Below are 22,668 nucleotides of genomic sequence, written 5' to 3'. Positions count from 1 at the left end.
TTACTTTCCACTTGACTGGTCATTGGTAGAATTCATTCAGTATTCAGTAATCATTGCAGGGGCTTCCCAAGTGGCACTAGTGGTAAAGAATCTGCCTGTCAATGCTGGAGGTACAAGAGACACGGGTTCGATCCCTGGGTCAGGAAGACACCCTAGAGGAAAAAATGACAACCCACACCAGTATGCTTCCCTGGAGAATTCCATGGACAGAGCAGCCTTGCAGGCTACCGTCTGTGGGGTCTCAAAGAGTCAGACGCAGCCACGCCTATATATGTGAATCTTTACTGTCAGAATGAACTGTTCAGAACAGTAGACATGTGAAATGGCAGAAATTTAGTACAATCTACACTTTTAGTAGTTTGTAGTTTTAGGTTTTACTATCCCTTTTAATGAGGAGACCTAAGGATAAACATGTTTACTCAACTACCTATATAATTCTAATTCAGCTGATCAGTATTTATCACAAATATAATCAAATTTAAGCTATTAAAGTGCCTCATCAAATGTAAGCATTAAAACTCATAACTTCATTTAAAGGTAATATTTTTCCCTAGCCCAGCGTCTCTTTCCAGCTTGCTTCAGGCTAGAAACATGCAACAGAGGAAGCAGGAATGTGATCAGCATCTTTTGTCTTTTTGCTCTTCTCCTCATCACCCTTTCTTTAGCTGATGCTTCTGACTTTTACAGAATCTCACTCAGGAATTACATACAGAGAAGAGGTGTGGAAAAGGGCGGGGAAACTCTCCCAGGCAGCCAAAGAAATATGGTGCTTACTGAATACTTAAAGCTAGCTTTTTTATTTTCTATGACCACATTTGTTAATAAACAAGACTAAAAACAAGAAATCCAGATTTAATAGACTGAAAAATTTCCACAAAACACAGGCGATTATAGTCTGAACTGACACAGAAAATATTTACAAGATCATACTGACAGAAATGGAGGGGATTAGGTATCTAAGGAATCTGAATTTTGAGCCTGAGAGATATCTGAAAGTATAATATGTGGCATTTATAGAAAGAAAAAAAATAATTCTAGATAATGAGCCATTTGCTAAGGTATATCACTTTTCTGATGATTCTGAACACTAAAATAATAATCATAGTACGTGCTTGAAATCCCCCTAGGCAAAATACAAATCTATTTAAATAGAGAAGGGGGGGTGTTTTTACTAAATAAGAGAGGTAAATAATAAATGTGGAATAGTGTGGGCTCACACTAAAGATAAGGAACTCGGATGAGTAGCCCTATTTTCAATTGTTGGGTGAGGAAATGACTTGTCTATTTATATGACCTTGTCCCTTTTTAGACTTTCTCTGAGTAACCTCTGTCTCTTGAAACTCTATTTTTCTCTTCATTGCCTTGGTGTTGGACAAGATGAAGATGGAGAACAATAATAGGGGTGTTATTTATCCTTGGCTCCTTCTAGTGAGCAGAACAACTTCTACACTGAGCCCAAAATGACATTCATCCCCTTTTAGGCAGATAGATGAATGCGGTGATAATAACACCCCTTTTATATCTTCACCAGCATAAAGAATTGCACTGTAGCCAGTTCATGCTCAAATTTCTATCGGTCACAAGAAAAGAATTCAATTCATTTTAATTTACATGAAGAATTACATATGGCCAATGGCTGAAAATTACAGTTCAGCAGAAAGAAGGGCTTTCTAAGTACCTAACTAAAAAAATAAACAATGAAAAAAGCTGTCTTGAGACAAATCTGCTTCTAGTAAGTGAGTATGGACAAATACTTAAGGTGCTTTATAAGAGCATGTTTTTAAGCCCCCATATTTATGTAACATTTTTTTCTGCTATTCATGTATTGGCATGTGCACATATTTTTGCTATAAAGTTTTATTTTATTTTTTAAACCAATTTTAATCTTTATTTACTTTAAAAAATATTTGTCTTCAACCTAAGTGAATATACTCATGAAATCTAGGCATTTGTATGCTAGTAATAGCTTAGTTTTCTATTACATATTAAAATAAATTGATAGCTATTAAAGTTTTAAATATCCATCTGTGTTGCTTCTAAATCATATTATGTACAAGCCCTGAGAAGCAGTATTCTAGTTTGGAAGAGATGACCATTACACTTCATTCCAGCCACAGAATTTCATAATTTCCTAAATTTTGCATAACATATGCACTTTAATTTGTACATTTTATATATTCATATTTTCATATTTATGAGTATAATTATGTATGGCATATGTGATATTGGTGATTAATATTTAGGTCTGAACATATTTGCCACTGTAACAGAGTTTGGTAATAAAAACATATCTATTTCTTTTCATATAAACTAGTGTAAAACTAACTTGGCAGCACTTCACTATATAAATTAAACCCAATGGGCATTGCAGCTTTAAGCAATGTCTTGATGCAGTAAGATATGTTATAGTCCGAGATTTTTAACATTTAAGAAAATAAACTTTCCCACCAATGGTTTCACATGCTTTTCCTTGGTTTGTAGGGCCCTTGAAGACCTGCATCCTCCCACTTTCCAGCCATATCAATTCCCTCCGTCACTTCTACTTTATGGACCGGATATGCTGCTTTTCTCTGAATTTTCTAAACCTTCAGTTTTAACTCCCATATCTTTCCATTGCCTGAAAATGTCTTCAGTTCAGTTAGTTCAGTCACTCAGTCTTGTCCTATTCTTTGTTACCCCATGGACTGCAGCACACCAGGCCTCCCTGTCCATCACCAACTCCCGGAGCTTGTTCAAACTCATGTCCATTGAGTTGGTGATGCCATCCAACCATCTCATCCTCTGTCGTCCCTTTCTCTTCCTGCCTTCAATCTTTCCCAGCAATAGAGTCTTTTCAAATGAGTCAGTTCTTCACATCAGGTGGCCAAAGTATTGGAGTTTCAGCTTCAACATCAGTCCTTCCAATGAATAGTCAGGACTGATTTCCCTTAAGGTTGACTGGTTGGATATCCTTGCAGTCCAAGGGCCTCTCAAGAGTCTTCTCCAACACCACAGTTCAAAAGCATCAATTCTTTGGCACTCAGCTTTCTTTATAGTCCAACTCTCACATCCATACATGACTACTGGAAAAACCATAGCTTTGACTAGATATGCCTTTGTTGGCAAAGTAATGTCTCTGCTTTTTAATATGTTGTCTAGGTTGGTCATAGTTTTTCTTCCAAGGAGCAAGTGTCTTTTAATTTCATGGCTTCAGTGACAATCTGCAGTGATTTTGGAGCCCAAGAAAATAAGTCTGTCACTGTTTCCACTGTTTCCCCATCTATCTGCCATGAAGTAATGGGACCGGATGCAATGATCTTAGTGTTTTGAATGTTGAGTTTTAACCCCATGAACAGTATGAACATAGTTTACTATTGTTTATTTTTCCCTATAGTAAATATGTGCATTTGTGCCAAGTCACTTCAGTCATGTCTGACTCTTTGTGACCCTATGAACTGTAGCCCTCCAGGCTCCACTATCCTTGGGATTCTCCAAGCAAGAACACTGGAGTGGATTGCTATGCCCTTCTCCAGGGGATTTGCCCAACCCAGGGATTGAACCTGCATCATTTACATCTCCTGCATTGACAGACGGGTTCTTAATCACTATTGTCTGGGAAGCCCCTGGATTATAATTACTGTTTTGTACAGTATGCATGCATTTAACGTTATAAGAAACTACCAAGTGGTTTTCCACTGTGGATGCATGATTCCATGTTCCCACCAGCAAATTATGAGATTCCTATTGCTCTGCGACCTCTCAACTCCTTGGTGTTCTCACTATTTTTAGTGCTATAATGCTCAGACACTCAGTCATGTCTGACTCTTTGAGACCCCATGGGCTGTAGCCTGCCAGGATCCTCCATCCACGGGATTTTCTAGGCAAGAATACTGGAGTGGGTCGCCGTTTCCCTCTCTAGGGGATTTCCCTACCCAGAGATCAAACCTAGGTCTCCTGCATTGCAGGAGGATTCTGTACCCACTGATCCACCACAGAAACCACATTTTTAACGCTAGTCATTCTAATAGGTATGCAGTGGTATGTCAATGTGTCTTTATTTAGCATTACCCTGATGACTGATGATGTCAAATATCTTTTAATGTGCTAATTTGCCTTGTGTATATCTTATTTGGTAAAATACCTGCTAAAGCGTTTACGCTTTTTAAGTTGGGTTGCATTTTCAATGCTTAGTTTTGAGAGTTCTTTAAAAACATTTAATGCAAATTCTTTGCTGGATATATGGTTTACAAACGCTTTTCACACTCTGTAGCCTTGTGTTTTCATTTTCTTAGCCATGTCTTTGATATAGAAAAACTTTGCAGCCTTTTTATAAACTTTTAAAATTTATAACATTTCAGGTTTACAAAAAAAAAATGTTACAGAGATAGCAAGGAGAATCCCCATATACGCAAAATACTTTTCCCCTGTCATTAACATCTTACATTAATATGATGCATCTGTCAAAATTAATGAACCAATAATGATTCATTCTCATTAACTAAAATTCATGCTTTATTCAGCTTTCATTGATTTTACCTCATATCCTTTTCTCTTCCAAGGTCTCATAAAAAATGCTATGTTATATTTAGCCATCATTATTCTCTAGGGTTCCTCTTGATTGTGATAGTTCCTTAGACTTTCATTGATTTTGATATCCTTGAGTTTTGAGGAATACTAGTCAGGTATCCTGTAATATGTCCTTCAGCTGGGATTCATGTGATGTTTTCTTATCATGATTATACTGAGATTATTGGTTTTTGGGAGAAAGATTGCAGAGGTAGAGTGTCTTTCTCATCATAAGAGAACATATTATCAGCATGAGTTATTACTGTTCTTACTAACTTGGACCAGTTGGCTAATATAGTGTTTGGTTTTTCTCAGGAAAAGAAATAATGCTTCCCCATTATCAAACTTACCTTTGGGAAAATGATTCCATGTGCAGCTCACACTTAAGGAATGGGTAGTTTTAACTCAAAATATAAACATAAATAATTTTAAATTCTTCTGCAAGGAACATATGTCTATCTTCAGTATTTTATATGTGTATTTGTACATATATAATTTTGAATTTATATCAGTGTAGATTATTGGGTATTTACCTTATACTTGGGGCTATACCAACACTTCTTTATTTATTTGGTAATTCAAATAGCTCCAACTTAGGCCAGTGGCAGCTCTTTCATTTGGCTCCTGTGTTCTTTTGCCATGTATCAATCCTATTGGGGTTTACTAATAACTATAATAATAAAATGGAAGAGGAAATGGCAGAGAAGCCCGGCAAGGTACAGTCTATAGGATTGCAAAGAGTTGAGCATGACTGAAGTGACTTCGCACATAATAATAAAAAATAAAAATTCTGCCTCACCAGATACCTTGTCTTTTTACCTAATGATAACACAGTGATTAGTATGTGCTAGGGACAGTGCTAATTTGCAAACATTTACTTAGTTAGTTCCCTCACTCAGTCGTGTCTGACTTTTTGTGACCCGATGGACTGCAGCATTCCAGGCTTCCCTGTCCTTCACAAACTGCCAGAGTTTACTCAAACTCGTGTCCATTGAATCCAAAATGCCATAAAACCATCTCATCCACTGTCCTCCCCTTCTCCTCCCACCTTCAATTTTTCCCAGCATCAGGGCCTTTTCCAATGAGTCAGTTCTTTGCATCAGGACACCAAAATAATGGAGTTTCAGATTCAACATCAGTCCTTACAATGAATATTCAGGACTGATTTCCTTTAGGGTTCACTGGTTGGATCTCCTTGCAGTTCAAGGGACTCGTAAGAGTCTTCTCCAACACCACAGTTCAAAAGCATCAACTGTTTGCTGCTAAGCTTTCTTTTAGTCCAACTCTCACATCCATACATGACTACTGGAAAAAACATGGCTTTGACTAGACAGACCTTTGTCAGCAAAGTAATGTGTCTGCTTTTTAATATGCTATCTAGGTTGGTCATAGTTTTTCTTCCAAAGAGCAAGCATCTTTTAATTCCATGACTACAGTCACCATCTGCGGTGATTTTGGAGCCCAGAAAAATAAAGTCAGCCACTGTTTCTGTTGCTTCCCCATCTATTTGCCATGAAGTGATGGGAACAGATGCCATGATCTTTGCTTTTTAAACGTTGAGTTTTAAGCCAGCATTTTAATTTTCCTCTTTCACTTTCATCAAGAGGCTCTTTAGTTCCTCTTCTCTTTCTGCCATACGAGTGTTGTCATCTGCATATCTGAGGTTATTGATATTTCTCCCGGCAATTTGATTCCAGCTTGTGCTTCTTTCAGCCTAGCGTTTCTCATGATGTACTCTGCATATAAGTTAAATAAGCAGGGTGATGATATACAGCCTTGACATGCTCCTTTCTGGATTGGAACCAGTCTGTTGTTCCATGTCCAGTTCCAACTGTTGATTCTTGACCTGCATACAGATTTCTCAAGAGGCAGGTCAGTTGGTCTGGTATTCCCATCTCTTTAAGAATTTTCCACAGTTTGATGTGATCCACACAGTCAAAGGCTTTGGCGTAGTCGATAAATCAATAAAGAAGTCAATAAAGGCTTTAGTGTTGTCAATGAATCAGAAGTAGATATTTTTCTGGAATTCACTTGCCTTTTCTGTGTTCCAGCTGTTTTTGGCAATTTGATCTCTGGTTCCTCTGCCTTTTCTAAATCCAGCTTGAACGTCTGGAAGACCAAAGTTCATGTTTGTTGAAGACTGACTTGGAGAATTTTGAGCATTACTTTGCCAGTGTGTGAAATGAGTGCAATTGTGTGATTGTTTGAACATTGTTTGGCATTGCTTTCTTTGGGATTGGAATGAAAATTGACCTTTTCAGTCCTGTGGCCACTGCAGAGTTTTCCAAATTTGCTGACATATTGAGTGTAGCACTTTCATTAGCATCATCATTTAGGATTTGAAATAGCTCAGGTGGAATTTCATCCCATCAACTAGCTTTGTTCATAGTGATGCTTCTTACGTCCCACCTACTTCACACTCCAGTATGTCTGGCCTTAGGAGAGTGATCACACCATCGTGGTTATCTGGGTGATTAAGATCTTTTGTTGTATGATTCTTTGGGATATTCCTACTGCCTCTTATTAATATCTTCTGCTTCTGTTAGGGCCATATTGTTTCTGTCCTTTATTGTGCCCATCTTTGTATGGAATGATCCCTTGGTATCTCTAATTTTATTGAAGAGATCTCTGGTATTTCCCATTCCATTGTTTTCATCTATTTCTTTGCCTTAATTACTTAGGAAGGCTTTCTTATCTCTCCTTGATATTCTTTGGAATTCTGCTTTCAAATGGGTATGGCTTTCCTTTTCTCCTTTTCTTTTCACTTCTCTTCTTTTCTCAGCTATTTGTAAGCCCTCCTCCGATAACCATTTTGACTTCTTGCATTTCTTTTTCTTTGGAATGGTTTTGCTCGCTGCCTCCTGTACAATGTTACAAACCTCTGTCCATAGTTCTTCATCCACTCTGTCTATCAGATCTGTTCCCTTGAATCTATTTGTCACTTCCAATCTATAATAGTAAGGGACCTGATTTAGGTCATACCCGAATGGCCTAGTAGTTTTCCCTGCTTTCTTCAATTTGAATCTGAATTTTGCAATGAAAAGTTCATTATCTGGGCCTCAGTCAGCTTCTCGTCTTCTATTTCCTGAGTGTATAGAGATTCTCCTTCTTGAAAACTGTGTGGCCACAATAATAATACACTTCAAAAGCTTAGAGGGTGATTGCATTGGTAGTAGTGCAGTAGTGCTAGATGGAAAGTGGGGAAGGCAGGTTTTGATAAGGGGCCGAAGAGGCATCCAACATTCTCTTCCTGATCAGTGCTTCACATTTACTTCCTAAACATGTTGAAACACCCATATATACTCCTCTCGATTCTGATCATCATAGTTCAATCATTCATTATTTCTTGCCTGAATTCTGGAAGAACCTATAACTGATATTTCTGCTTTTAGTTCTGCCTTTTAAAAAATCTGTTCTCCATCAGAGAATATTTCCAAGACATATTTAGTTATGAGGGAAAGTTTAGCACTATGAAATATTACAAACTTTGGAGTGAGACTGGTGTGGATTTAAATTTTTCTTCTACTCTGTCTTTGTTTTAAGCAAATTGCTGAACATCACTGCTCTTCACCTTTCTTATGTGAAAATATTTACTAAGCATAGGGTCATTGCATATATCATAAAAATAGCTAACCTCAATATTGTTAGTGTGTTTACTGTGGGAAAAACACTAAAGGAAGTGTTCAGTCTGGCATCACAATATCCTCTGAGCTGGAGATTAATTATAAATATGAAAACTGACATACAAGAATTATGTGATTATTCAAGATCACATAGCTACCAAATGATAAAGTTAGTGTTCAAACAGGAATTTTAAACTCCAGAATCCATGCTTTTTAAAACCACACTGGCCAATTTCAGACTGAGAAAGTTATGGCACTAAGAATGGAATCAAAGTTTTCTAATATTTCAAACTGTTTCATATGATTTTCTAAAAAAGAAAAATACTTAAAAACCACTAGTTCACTGTCCAAAATACATAAAACATTGATAAATAGAAATGGCTCTTTATTATTTTTATAACCACTGTTATTTAACCTACTGTTTAATATTTTTGTAGACTCTGATCACATACTTTGACATGGTAATTAAGAAACTATCATAATCTAGCCTTGTTTTTATATTCAGACATGCAGATCTATCTTTAGGTTTGCCCTTCTCTGTTTTGCTATCTCTTATCCTTCTCTAACTCTATTACAGATACAAATACACACAGAAAGGACTCATAAAGATACATACAAAGTTCCTGTTGTTCAGTTGCTAGGTCGTATCTGACTCTGTGTGACCCCATGGACCGCTGTACTCCAGACTCCCCTGCGCTTGACTATCCCCTGGAGTTTGCTCGAGTTCATGTCCATTGAGTCAGTGATGCTATCTAACTGTATCATCCTCTGCTACCCCCTTCCCCTTAATACAATATATTTTTTATTCCAAAATTTGGCAGAGTGTTTTATTGCTCTTTTTGTTTATGCTAATTCCTATGTTTGGAATAACTTGTGACCCTTTTCAAGGTTACCTTTTGGGCTTCCGTGGTGACTCAGATGGTAAAGAGTCTACCTGCAATGCAGGAGACCAGGTTCGATCCCTGGGTTGGGAAGATCTCTTGAAGAATGAAATGGTTATCCACTGCACTATCCTTGCCTGAAGAATCCCATGGACTGAGGAGCCTGGTGGACTACAGTCCATGGGGTTTCAAAGGGTTGGACAGGACTGAGCGACTAACACTTTCACTTTGCAAGGTTGAATTATGCCTAATGTTTATGTAATATTTTTATGAAATATTTCTCCCTTCAAAGAATCTTCCTGAAACTTCATCTCATCCTTTTTGTTTCTATATTCCATTTTTATAACATATATTACTCTATCTTACATTCTTTCACATGTCAGATTGCCCTTTTAAACAGTAAGATTCTTGAGCCCAAAGAATATGTTTTACATATATGTTCCTCAATAGTTACAGTTCATTATACCACATGTTAAAAAACACAATTATTTCTAATAGTAAATGAACTGACATAATGGATCATTCTCTAAAATTTTCAGCAAAATATTTTAAACTGAATTTATCAACATTGCCAAAAAAAAAAGAAAGAAAGGAATGACCTTTCCCTCTATTTTGCAAGATAGCAGTTTCAAATGATTCTTATTATATTCAGCTTCTCATCAGTTTTCCTAGTTAGAAACATAGATGTCTATACAGAGTTCAGAATATATTGGGAATAATTCAAAATTTCAGTGATTCCTTTTTTCCAGTGCTAAACAAACCAATGGCTGTATAAATTCTGCTAAAATTTGACTACTTCATGGTTTACAAAGGGATGTGAATAGAAGAAAATCCACTTTTTACTCTACCTAGAAAATATATTTGACTGAAATATTTGATTTCATATCTTAGCTTTAGCAATCATGGTAGAAAGAATATGTGTACAAACAAACACACATATCCATGCTTAATTTTATTGTTACTTTGTCACTCCTGGGTTGAAATTCAATAAGTATCTTATTTGAATAAATCAGTGCTAATATCTACAGAAAGTATGATAGAATTCAAAGAGTGAATAATCTGTTATGAAGTTCTTTGTAATTACTTACACATTGATTTGGTTAAAAGTAAAACCAATCTGGGAAATGTTAGTCTTCATAATACAATTAAAATCATCATTTAAAAGGGCTTCAGATTTTTCTGAGGAATGCAACAAATATTAGGATAAAACATCATTAGAGAAGTTAACAAAAGATCGATGTTGATAAATATGCTAACTGTGTTCTAACAACGTTAGAAAAAATATTACCATTGTTACTGGAATTCAAAATAAGGAATTAACTTGAAAGTATGCCATCATTAATACAAATATGTACCATCACTAAATGCCTAGACTGTGATAAAATTCTCTATGGAGTAGTGAATAAGAGCTGAAATAATTAAAGAAACCTCAATATATCACAATGGACTAACTCTTCAAGAGTGTATGGGAGGGAAACACATTTCTTTCTATAAGCAGAGTGATCATATATTTGACTGTGAGATCTTTTCTAAAGGGAACAGTGTCTCGGTTCGATTTAATACACCAAATGGATTAATTGCTATTAAAAATCCAGTTTGGAACTCCTCAGTTGGAGATATTTATGTTCCTTTCTCTCTTTTTTTATTTCCCCAGTGGAGCCAGGATTGTGTATGAAAAATATATAACACTCTGTTTCTGAGTAGAAATAGGGAATTCATTTTATAATTTAAAGGATCACAAAAACTTGCATAATTAGTTTAACTGTATGAGAAAACAATTTTCATCAAAAATTAATTTAACATTCTTCAGTCTCTTTAATTAGTTATGTAGTGCACATTATTAATAAATGCAACATTTTACATTTCCAGATAAAAATTCATTTTAATATTTTAACAACTCATTAGAAAAATTGCCACTAATAAACTGATTGAACAAATTATTGCAACTTGTTCTACAATTTTATTTAAAAAAGACTTTTCAATTTAGGTAAATAATTCTATAATAATAGTGGTTGGCCTAGTTAAACTCTCTCTTAATTGAATCATTAAATTTTCCTTACAAATATAAAACAAAAATTGTTTTAATTTTGAAAAAAATTGCTATTATTTATATAAAATCTAACTCCATATTAAAAACATAAAAGTAATTGAAACTGAAATAATTGTTAGTTTAAAGTTAGGATATACTTCTAGTATCATTTCTAATTCTTATTCATAATGAATAATTGGTAATGCACAATTTATAATCTGTGCATATATAATTGTAAATTTGATTTGTTCCACACACTTATGCCCAACCTGGAAAAGTAAAGTGGTTACATTTCAGAACTGAGTATGAATTGGGATGACTTCTGAAACATTTACATATTTGTCTGAGAATCTTTGGAGTTGGTGATGGACAGGGAAGCCTGTCACGTTGCAGTCCATGGTGTTGCAAAGAGTCGGATACAACTGAACAACTGAACTGAACTGAACTGAATGTATTATGCAGATGCAGATTATGTATAACATTTTCAGAAAAACTATAGCTTGTTTTCAATGATTAAAAAGAAAAACAAAGTTAAATAAGAATATATTAGGTACGAAGCAGCGTAATGCATGAACACAATTTCTCTAAAGAGTTGGCTAAAAACTCTAACTTTATACTTGGATTTATGTTTTAAAATACGATATTCAGTTAAATAACTCTCACTAAGGCACAGAGAAGTTTAATTTTGGTTTAAAGTGCTCTAATGATTATAAGAAGAAAAAAAAAACCAAAACTTGCTTTAAATCAGTCCACACACTCTACATGTTTTCCTCTATCAGTTCAGTTCAGTCGCTCAGTCGTATCCAACTCTTTGTGACCCCATGGACCGTAGCTCACCAGGCCTCCCTGTCCATCACCAACTCCCTGAGTCTACCCAAACCCATGTCCATCGAGTCGATGATGTCATCCAGCCATCTCATCCTCTGTCATCTCCTTCTCCTGCCCTCAATCTTTCCCAGCATCAGGGTCTTTTCCAATGAGTCAGCTCTTTGCATCAGGTGGCCAAAGTATTGGAGTTTCAGCTTCAACATCAGTCCTTCCAATGAACGCCCAGGACTGATCTCCTTAATTTAAGGATTCAAAATAAGGTTATTTTATTGTCCTAATGATGATGATTCCAAGTCTCCCATGTATGTCTTTCCTTTGTGGCGTTTCCCTGTGATCACAAGACTAAGACCTTCAGATGTGATTACACCATTGAAGAAGTCACAACAATCACTGATTCACAGAGAGGAAAGTTAATGTCTGGTCAGCCTGTTAAATGTGTTGCTGTCAAGATTACATGAGTTTTCGGCTAGGATCCTGTTCCACAAGCCAGGAACTGCTAAATGCAAGAGGTATCTCTATAGACCATGTCTATTGCAGGAAAAGTACACTCATTGATATCGTACCCTCCAACAGAAATCATTACCTTTGATATCTATCCAGATGACAATTCTAAGGCAACGTGTAAAGCTAACAGGATCAGAGGAAGACCTTGTCTTCTCCTCAGTGATCTGTCAGAATGAGTGTTCCCTATTGAAACTAGTTAACATTACTTTTCATTTTCCACAAAGAGCTTTTGGCTGGCATCCACAGCTGCTTATCGTTTTTACCCAAATTGTGTATGGTGCTGACTGAGGAGCCTTGCACACTGGACCGATACCTGCCCAGCAGTTGAACTCACGCCACCCTTACTAAGACTTTCTCCTCAGGGACTTTGGGATTGTCTTCTTTGAAGTATCCTTGCTCAATGTCACCTCAGACAACAGAAAATTTAAATAATTTTAAACCATAGTAAAAAAAAGTTAAAGTACCAATATTTTTTTCTTGTCAGAAGAACCCTTGTATGTGCTCCTACCTTTTAAATAGGACACTCCAGTGGATATGGGGAAATAGTTGAATGAATTTCTCTCCTTATTCAGTTCACTTCCTGAGCATAAAATCCTCCCCTCACACTTTTTCTAGAGTTGGTGCTCCACTGCCATAGTACACACATATACACCCAAAAACAAACAAACAAAAAGCCACATTAGCGATGCCAATCAGAATAGTGAGGAACCACTTCACAGGGACTTTGAAATGGAAATGGGTGATCATTGTCTATGTGCAGTTTTTCTTTTAATGTGACAATTATTAAATATTATGACAATATAAAATAAAAATTGTACTTCAACAGATGCCTTGATTCATTTTAGCTAAGTATAACACAGTGATCAGTGTGAGTTAGAGACAGAGGTCATTTATATACTTTTACTTAGCGTTGGCTCCATTTTACACAGGAAACATAGCAAAGGAAGGCAGGAAAGGAAAATAATCCAGTCCAAAAATAATGAAATCAAAAGCTTAGTAGGCCATTGCCTTGGCAGATAAGGAATTATAAAATTGGAAGTATATTAATCTTCTTAGTGTTTTAATGTCCATTCGATAAAACAATTTAAATAAATCAGGGGGAAAGCACCTTAAAAATATGAGTTCTTCAAAAAAGCATAACAAACGTGGGATGAAGCAGAAGCAATTCTAAGAGGATACGTTACAGAGATAAATACCTACAATAAGAAAAAAGTAGGATCTGAATCTAACATTACACCTCAGTGAACCAGAAAAGAAAAAAAAAAAAAAAGAAAGATAGAAACAAAGAAACAAAGCCCAAACTTAGAAGGAAGGAAACAGATGAAAAGAGAGAGGATAGATAAAATAAAGATAAAAACTTAGTGGAAAATGTCAATGCAACTAAGATAGTTTTTTTTTTTTTTAAAGATACACAAAATAGGCAATCTTTAGCTAGACTTCCCAAGAAAAAAGAGAGATGACTCAAGTAAATAAAATTTGAAATAAAGGAGGAAATATTACAACCTATACCACAAAAGTGCTAAGGATTGTCAGAGACTACTACAAAGAATTATCTGCCAACAAATTGTACAATCCAGAAAATGCATAAATTTTTATAAATCTACAGTCTACTAGGCTGAACCATGAAGAAATGGAAAATCTGAACAGACTATTAACAACTAAGGAGATTAAATCCAGAACTTGTTCACAGGAAAAATGAATAAAATACATCCAAAAAAAGAAGAAACAAGACTTTTTCTGTTTGCAGAAGATATAGTACTATATTCAAAAACTACAGTCCACAAAAAAACTGTTTGAACTAAATCAGTTCAGTAAAGTTGCTGGTACAAAAATCAATACACGTAAATCAATTTTGTTTTTATATAATAAAAATGAACTATCAGAAAGAGAGATTATAAAAACAATCTGATTTACAACTGAATCAAAAATAATAAAATACTTAGGAATAAATTTAAACAAGGAGGTCAAAAGATCTGTGCACGGAAAACTACAAAATATTGATGAAAGAAATTGAAGGAAGCACAAACAAGTGGAAAGATATGCAATGTTGATGGATTGAAAGAATTAAAATTGTCAATTTATCAGTATTATCCAAAGAGATCTATAGATTCACTGCAATGTTTAAAAGAATTTCAATGCCATTTTTCATAGAAACAGAATAAACAATTCTAAAATTGTATAGAATCACAAAAGACCCCCAGTAGTCAAAACAATATTTGCAAAGACGAACAAAGCTGGAGGCATCACACTTTCTGATACCAAATTATATTGCAAAGCTATAGTAATCAAAACAGTATGTATTGACATTAAAAAATAGACCAATGGAACAGTGTAGAGAGCCCCAAATAAACATGTGCATCTATGGTCAGTTATGACAAAGAATCCAAGAATATACAATAGAGAAACAATAGTCTCTTTAATACAAGTTTTGAGAACACTAGACAGCCACATGCACAGAAATGAAACTGGAAGCTTATCTTACATCATGCACAAAGATCAGCTCAAAATGGGTAAATACTTAAATATAAGACTTGAAACCATAAAATTCCTAGGAAAAAAAACTTAGGCAATAAATTCCTAGACTTCATTGTCTGCAATGATTTTCAGGATTTGAGACCAAAAGCAAAAACAAACAAGTTGGTCTACATCAAACTAAAAAGCTTCTAAACAGCAAAGAAAACCACCTAGGAAATGAAAAGGTAATCCACATTGTGGCAGAAAGTATTTGTCAATCATAGATCTAATAAGGGGTCAATATCCAAAATATATAAAGAACACATACAACTCTGTAGCAAAACAAAACAAAGACATAATAAATTCAAATTAAAATTGGGCAGAGAAACTGAATAGACATTTTTCCAAGGTATAAAGATGACCAAAAGGTACATGAAAAACTGCTTAATATCACTAGTAATCAGTGGAATGAAAATCAGTACTACAAAGAGTTATCACCTCAGGCTAGTTAGAATGACTATCATCAAGAAGATAAGAGTTAACATGTTTTAGTGAGGATGTGTCCCCTTGTGCATTGTTGATAAGAATGTAAATTGGTGTAGTCACTATGGACAATAGTATGGAGATTCCTCAAGCTATTAAAACAGAATGACCATATATTCTAGCAATCCCAGGTCTTGATGTACAGTTGACCATTGAACAGTGCTGGAGTTAGGGGTGCCAACTCCTGTGCAGTTGAAAATCCCACTATAACTTTACAGTTGGCTATCACAATTCAGTGTTTGACATACAAGCAGACATGGATCCTGTAGGAATGTAGTAGGTATTTATGGAGAAAAGGAAAAAGATCCACATTTACAACCTGTGCAGTTCAAATTCATGTTTAAGTTTCAACTGCGTGTCCCAAGGAAAGGAACATAAGATATCACAGAGATATCTATACTTGCATTTTCACTTTTCAGTATTAAACACAATAGTCAAGAGATTAACACAACCTAGGCTTCATCAGTGATGAATATATAAAGAAAATATGCCATATGTATACCAAACATTTTTCAACCATTAGACACAAACCAAAAAAATTCCTGCATTTGCAACAGCATGAATGGGCTTTCAGGGCATTGTGTTAGTAGTGGCTCAGTCGTGTCTGACTTTTTGTGACCCCATGGTCTGTCTGTGGAATTATCTAGACAAGAATACTGGAGTAGGTTGCCATTCCCTTCTCCAGGGGATCTTCCTAACCCAGGGATTGTACCAGGATCTCCTGCATTACAGGGTGATTCTTTACTGTCTGAGCTACCAGAGACTTTCAGGGCATTATGCTAAGTTAAATAAGAAATATAAGAGAAAGACAAATTTCATGGTATCCCTTATATGTGGAAACTCTAAACAAATGTACAATCATGGAAACAAATAGGATATTGGTTACCAGGGGCTAGGGGAGATGGTAGAGATAGAAATCAAGAGAGGTTGGTAAAAGGGGGAAAAAAACAGCGTGGCATTGATTAGTAATGCGTTAATTTTTAACGTAAATATGCGATTTTACCTTTTGTAAATCATAACAGTCTCATTATATTGACTATATAGCTACCTTGTGGTATGGTCAATATATTGCCCAACTAACTTTCATAAGGATTTAGCAGATAAGGCAATAAATATGATCTAATCCAATTACATTTGAGATACATAGAACAGGTTTGGAGGGTGAATTCATTTCACTTAATAGATAATTAAAACCTACTGTATAAATATTGGCATTATTCTGCTAGTGGTTAGGACGAAGGATGCAACTGGCCAAAGGATGCTTTTGAAATATAATCAGATTGCATTTCATAATATCAGAAAAGAGGAGATAGATCCAATAATTTGTTTCTTGTTGTGACATTTAAACCCAGCTTTAGGCTTTTAAAATGCTAAAATGTCTGAATGTTACGTTGACTCAGTTGCTTTGCAGGACTCTGCTGCTTAGAGGGAATAGAAGTCTTAATGGGAAGCTACCAAAGTCATAATCCATAACTTGCTTTTATTAGCAGACTGTCAAGATGGGAAGCACAGGCTTGAAAAACAAGTGTGCTGTGTCATCGTCAGAAGAGAGTTTTAGTTGCTGAACCTGAGGTTTTTGCACCCCACACATTACATCAAGGAGTTTTGTTGGCCTTTTGACCTGTCACAACTAATAAAAACTTTTCCTGTTAAGTGATACTGGTCTGAAACTCTTTGAGGAAATGGTATACAAGGACCTCTCATGTTAACATTTTGTTTTCCTCTCAACATCAGTGGGAAATGGGGTAAGCTATAGTGGAAGTTTGCTATATCAAATATACCACAAATTTGCTAAGAAAAGCATTTCACATTCTATAACCTGAAGAACTCAGGTAGCAAATTATCATCTGCTTTTTCAGCAGGAATCTAAGTAAAGCAAAGAATACACATCTATACCAATTTATTACTTTATTTTATTAGAGCAGCTTTCAACCACAGCTCTTTTAAAGCGCTTAGCAGATCATATCTCAATAAGTTCAAATTTCTCCTGTTGCTAGTAGTAAATCAAACACTAAATAACTTTCACTAACTCTCTTAAAATAGAGATGGGAACATTTTTTGGTGTGCCTGGCCTGAAAGGACGTCAAGGGAGAGAGCTTGAAAGAAGCTGGTCTGCCTTGGTTCTCATTTCTTCAACTTCCGTTCTGGTGAAGGAGAGAAAAATTGGCGTTATGAAGTCCTTTGGGTTTTTTTGTTACGTGTAGTAGAATCTTACGGAGAAGGCAATGGCAGCCCACTCCAGTCCTCTTGCCTGGAAAACCCCGTGGACAGAGGAGCCTGGTAGGCTGCAGTCCCTGGGGTCGCAGCAGCAGCGACTTACCAGCAGCAGCAGTAGAGTCTTAGCGCTGTTATTTATTAAATACAGGAAGACATGCTATAGAGATGGATTAGAAGGACACTGATAGGAAAAAACGGAATTCTCATTGTCTATATAATGTAATCTTTAAACATTCTGTAATTATGTTTCATAGAATTATCACTCATAGTTTATATCTATATACACACACACACAAGAATATAAGATTTATGAAGGTGAGAAGAACAACTATCTGGATTACTGCTCTAGTCTCAGGGTTTTGCACAGCGTCAGTGCATTATAGGAGCTCAAATAACATTTGTAAAATGTTTGAAAAAAGTTTCCTATGGCATTCCTTTACTTTTACATTTCATGTTGTATTTCATTAACTTCAAGCTCATGAATTGGCCTCACACTCCAGAAGCCAGTTTTCTACTTCCCTTTTGTTGCAGGAGAAATTCAAGAATCAGTTATTATAGCTACATATCAGGTGGCATCTTTCCTTAACAAAGCAAAATATTGAGATGTCTGATTGTAGAATATCTCCTTGGAAAGCTTGAGTAGAGGCTTTTGTACAATCTCATTTTTTTTTTTTTTTACCAGTCTAAATAAACATCATCACTTCTTGGCCTTTTGGCTCAGATTGAGTGTAGATGATCGTCATATATGTATCTGATTAGTCTACTAATGTTTTGTGTGCATTTAGAGCAATTGTCTGTTATGCATCTATTTGACTCTTTCTTGACTAGACTGTAGACATATTATGACTATGCTTATTGAGCATATTCGGAGAAGGAAGCGGCAGCCCACTCCAGTATTCTTGCCTGGAGAATCCCAGGGACAGAGGAGCCTGGTGGGCTGCCGTCTATGGGGTCACACAGGGTTGGACATGACTGAAGTGACTTAGCAGCAGCAGCAGCATTGAGCATATTAGATCTGAATGATTATACCTTCTTAGTTTACTTTCATAAAACAATGATATTACTTTTATTTTATGGACTTATCCTTGCCACTTTTGTTTCTTTCTTTAAATCAGTTAACATTTCTGGTTAATATTTTTCATAGATTTAAAAAGAGAAAGATACATGCATTTCTCTCAGTTTAAATAAAAGTTTCAGTTGCTGTCCAACAAAAAGTCTGATTTTTAAGGCACTTAGAATAATGTCATTCTTACTTGACAATTAAGATTACTTCACAGCTAAAGTGTAGTTTGAAAAAATTGAAATAGAATGACTTTCTTGGTATTATTGCTTTCCATGTTTCAGGCTGTAAGTCATCTATTTTCTTTACAACATGTAATTATGGAACTTACTTAAACCTATTAATGACAACATTAATAGGCCTTAAAGTTGAGTGTGTTGCCTAGGATAAACTTATTGGAGAATAGAGTTTGTCGTTTTACAATATTAGGTAACACCTTCCTTAACATTTTTGACATGTAGCTATTAATGGCATGTAGACTATAATAATGAGAAAGCCTTGCTACTGATTTATAATATTTATTATAGGTGAAGTTGACTTGTAGAAGAAGAACAAATGCTTGTATTTATCGTTATTACAAAGTACAATTTAAATATATCACTATAAACATTTAAAGAAAAAACATAAGTTCATAGAACTCCATTTTGAAGCTTCAAGAGAAGAGAGACGATATAATGGTAGATGTTGCTTCCACCCTTAATCCAGGGGAATGCTAAGTTTGATATACACTTTGTAGACTTTAAAGAGACAGTTTATCCTTATCATTATCCTTATAGCCATTAACAGAATATATGTAAAATGATATATATTAAATAGTAACATATTCTCAGACTGAGGTTTCTCAGTCAAGAGATTTGAATTATCTGCAGGACAATGAAAACTGGAAAAATTAAACAACAACAAAAAAATCAAAATTAGTAAATTAATGAGATATAATTATTTTTTATTGAACTCTGACTTGAATTATAAACCTCAAAATGGTGAGAGAAGAAAAAAAGACTTCTTTAATTTGAAATCGAGAATGTTTCCGTTTTAAAGGAATATAGTCTTCCCCAAACAACGACAGAATGGCTTAATTGGTTTGAGGGTTGTGTGCGTGTGTGGCAGATAGAGTCTTTGCTCCACCTGTGTTCTTGCAGATCTCTTTACCGTTTTCACGTTGTGTGTTTATGTCCAACAGCTAACACCTGCAAGAAAAGCCAGTGATACCTGACGTTTGCATCGCCCTGCGAAGAGCCCTAGCAAGCGGCTCCCAGCCCAGAATTAGAAACGACTCCAGCATCCTCGCCCCTAGCCCTGCCTGCTCTGAGGTAAGACTGTCTTCAAAATGTTTGTGGAGTTGAGCCTAAATTGCCCTTCATAGGAATTTCTTTGATGTCGAATATTTGCTTGGTTTCCTCCTCATCCTGGTCTCTCTTCACCGCTCCCTTACTCTTTTTTTTTTTCCTGGCAGCACTTCCTGATATGTTATTTTCATATGTAGCCTCATCTTAGGGTCTGCTTTTGGCGAGTCCCTCTTAAGGCATCTTTGCCGGTCGTGTGGTTTAGGGTTTTCTGGGCGTCTGCTTCCGTAGTTGAGGTTGCGGCTGTACGGACGCTGAGGTGGCTGCTGAGCTTGGGCCGCATCGCCTTGATTTTCCGTGTGGTCGTCACTGCCTCCCTCTCTGGGCTGCTTTTGGTGAGGAGGGCCTCTGCGGAATTGTGGTCTGTAACCCCGGTACATACTCTGTCTCCCAGCTGTTCTCCTGGACTCGGCACCCTCCATTGCTTCTCTCTGCACACGAGAGTTGGAGTGCTGGGGTGGATGCCCACAGGGTCTCCTCACGCAGCGAGGTGGGGACCTCTGCCTGCGGTGGGGCGGGCACTGTTGGGCCTGGCCTTGGGGATCCTTCATTCTTTGCCTCACTCTCGCTATTCAGGTCATTTTGACGGCAATTGCACGGAGGAGCCCAGCGACAGGGGTGGCATGTTTCATGGTTACAGTCTGCTGCATATTTACTGCCTCTTGCAGCAACTGCATCAGGGCCTGTTATTTGCAGCCTCTGCACACTTTTCTTAAATTAAAAGACGCTTTCTCCTTGGAAGAAAAGTTATGACCAACCTCTACAGCATATTAAAAAGCAGAGACATTATTTTGCCAACGAAGGTCCGTCTAGTCAAGGCTATGGTTTTTCCAGTGGTCGTGTATGGATGTGAGGGTTGGACTATAAAGAAAGCTGAGCGCCGAAGAATTGATGCTTTTGAACTGTGGTGTTGGAGAAGGCTCGTGAGAGTCCCTTGGACAGCAAGGAGATCTAACCAGTCCATCCTAAAGGAAATCAGTCCTGACTATTCATTGGAAGGACTGATGCTGAAGCTGAAACTTTGGCCACCTGATGAGAAGAACAGATTCATTTGAAAAGACCCTGATGCTGGGAAAGATTGAGGGCAGGAGGAGAAGGGGGCGACAGAGGGTGAGATGGATGGCATCACCAACTCAATGGACATGAGTTTGGGAACTCCGGGAGCTGGTTATGGACAGGGAACCCTGGTGTGCTGCAGTCCATGGGGTCGCGAAGAGTCGGACACGACTGAGCGACTGAACTGAACTGATCGTGCTTATGTTCTTAACCTATACGTCAAAACTCTTGAGTGTGACAGAATTCATATCATGATAATGCACAGATGATATTTTGACAGGTATCTCCAAATGAGCGCTAGTTTGACTACTCAGCTCTTGTGTCTTCATGAAACTTTGGGTATGTTTGTGTGTGTGTGTGTGTGTGTGTGTGAGAGAGAGAAAGCAGGAGTAGGAGAGTGCTGGTGAATGAGAGTTCATTTACTTGTTGGTATGCAAGATTTTAATAAGGAATAGGGAAGAAAATGTAAGTCCAAGAAACAACATCCTAGTCCCTACTCTTTGCTTAAATGTTTACTCCAGAGGGGACACAGAAAGTCTGACTTCTGTAATTCAAATGAGTGTCAAACCACCTGATTGTATATTGAAAGTGATCTGGTACCCAAAGAAAAAAAGAGCATGCACACAAATTAGTGTTATTGTCCCTTAGAAATCATTTGTGGGTAGGAAGCACAGGCCAGTGCTCTAAAAGCCTTGGTTGCTGTTCATTTGCTTTGCTTACCAGGAGTACAACAAGGTTTATATTCAGAGGAAAGCTGTATAAGTCCTGTCTGATATTCAAGTCAAGCACAGTGGCTCCATCAGGTGCTGGAGGAAATACAGCTCCAAAATGTCTTACTTTGTTTCTCTAAAGAGTTGTTGAAACATTCAATAAATGTATACAGAATGATTCAAAGGTATATTTAAATTTTCTAGGCTCTGCTCCTCCAAAAGGCAAGATGTCATCAAAAGCTTTTAATTTTAGTTATTCATAGAATTTCTGCAGGAGCTTATTTCCAACTTCACTTTCATTGGATATAATTCCATTTCCATTAAGCTCTCAGCGTATGTGTTTGTCAAGTTACGACACCAGTGCAGAGTTAATTAAATAATCTTAAATACATGTACTTAAAAGTCAAATGAAGAAATTAAGATCCGGTTGTTCACCTGCAACTGTTTAATTTATGCTGGCTATTTAATTGAAAGTCAATAACCTGAAAGGAAAAAGCATATTCATTTGAGATTGTATTAGAAACTGGAAAGCGTAATCAATTGCATGATTCACAAGTGTATCTATTTATTTGAATTTAAAGCAACAATTTTGTCCTCTTCAAATGTTTATCAAATATATATACCATTTTAAAGTAATGTTAAAATTACTAATATTCTCATACATTTGAAAACAGTAGTAAATTTAAGCTGCCAAGGGCTAAACTTAATGCTGCACATATTTCAGTTTTACTTTAGTTGTATTTTATTGTCATATGTATAGAAATATTTTTAAAATCACATTTATTTTAACATCATTAAAGAGATAACTACAATTATGCTTTAAGCGTGAGGTCTTTTACTTACATCCATATGAACACTCTATATAAGCCTTGTGT

The 22,668-nt window shown here is 36.3% G+C and overlaps 1 long non-coding RNA gene and 1 pseudogene across 3 annotated transcripts in view; one reads left to right on the top strand and one right to left on the bottom strand.

Annotated features, from left to right (window-relative positions):
• LOC145511728 (uncharacterized) overlaps positions 1 to 22,668 on the top strand; it is an 878,639-nt gene that overhangs the window by 435,867 nt on the left and 420,104 nt on the right. For all 3 annotated transcript variants that reach the window (XR_014058108.1, XR_014058109.1, XR_014058110.1), the window contains exon 3: positions 19,865 to 19,994. This is a non-coding gene — a long non-coding RNA (uncharacterized LOC145511728). The remainder of the gene's footprint in view (positions 1 to 19,864; positions 19,995 to 22,668) is intronic.
• The window catches only part of LOC145509419 (Y-box-binding protein 1-like), a 130,925-nt pseudogene continuing 128,358 nt past the window's right edge, over positions 20,102 to 22,668 (bottom strand).

Source organism: Giraffa tippelskirchi, chromosome 6, assembly GCF_054371585.1.
Source record: "Giraffa tippelskirchi isolate mGirTip1 chromosome 6, T2T-mGirTip1v1.2.pri, whole genome shotgun sequence".
Lineage (NCBI taxonomy): Eukaryota > Metazoa > Chordata > Mammalia > Artiodactyla > Giraffidae > Giraffa > Giraffa tippelskirchi.
This window is presented reverse-complemented; position numbering and strand designations above follow the sequence as displayed.